Below are 1,284 nucleotides of genomic sequence, written 5' to 3' on the forward strand. Positions count from 1 at the left end.
GTTCACAGAACTAGCATTTTATTCTGGCACTTAGACAACCCAGCAGTATCTAACCAATTTTTCCATCCAAGACACTGTGCTAGGTAAACAGAAGAATAGTGTTAAATGAAATATTACATTAATATCAGCACACAAAGGCAACCCTAAATGAACAAAAAAGAAGAAAAAGAAGAAGAAGGAGGAGGAGGAGGAGGAGGAGGAGGAGGAGGAGGAGGAGGAGGAGGAGAGTATTCATGCTGTGACAGTGGCATGAAAATACAAAAAGTACAAAGGTCATGTGGACGACTATCATAGAGAACTGTCCCTGGGGAAGAATTGAAGGACCACAGAAATGACTGGTGATGATTTTATATGCAAGACCTTTGATCCTAAAAGACAGTGATATAGTGTAAAAAAAAATCAAAAGTTACAAAAACTAAGTAATTATTGGTTATTGAATAAAAGCAATTAGTAACAGTAGCATTTGTGACTTACCATGTAAAGTTTACATTGTACAATAAGGAAAGGGGAGTCATAGGAAAAATGTCAAGCAGAGACTGGATAGAGTTAGGCTTAATGTGGGAGTATTATGTGTCCATAAAATATCAACCTGGACTCTGTAAGGGAAAGACATGAGACTAGAAACTAATCATCTTGTCTATCAAAAGAGAAAGATGAACAGAACAATCCCCTAATATCTTTTAGATCAGGAACCATATTTTCTCTATGATAACAAATCAAAAAACTCAGAACAGAAGATGAAAACTGACATATTCCATTACCCCCTAGATGTTTTGTTCCTAAAGCCAGGAAATCAGAGCCAATAGCATGTCTTTAGAAAACTATTGAGCCTACTTCACCACACAGGACAAGACACTGGGGAAATACTACCAGTGCCTCACAAGGGGAAGACATTAGGATAAGTTTTCTTAGGAGAAATGGAATTTTGCCACAACCTAACAAAAGAGTAAATATACACCTTCCTATAGACCCCATCTTTTGAATTCTAGGCACAGGCTGGGATGAGGGTTCTCACTGGGTTGAAGGACTTTGATAGATTTATCTCTAACTCTGCACACTGTCACATCGATGAATGTATTTTAATAGACTACTCTTTTCTTGTATTTTTAAACCCTTAGTTGTGGTCTTGCCCAGACTAAGCTAGAACTTACACTTTTTAATAAAACAAAATGGAAAAGTTGCTGAAGAAAGTCATACTTTGGAGAATTCTCTAGTATAAATTTAATGTCTTCTTTTACCCTTGGGAGGCCCTCTCATTACCATCTTCCCTTGGTGTATTTCCCG

The sequence above is a fragment of the Mus musculus genome, chromosome 7 (genome assembly GCF_000001635.26).
Source record: "Mus musculus strain C57BL/6J chromosome 7, GRCm38.p6 C57BL/6J".
In the NCBI taxonomy this organism is placed as follows: domain Eukaryota; kingdom Metazoa; phylum Chordata; class Mammalia; order Rodentia; family Muridae; genus Mus; species Mus musculus.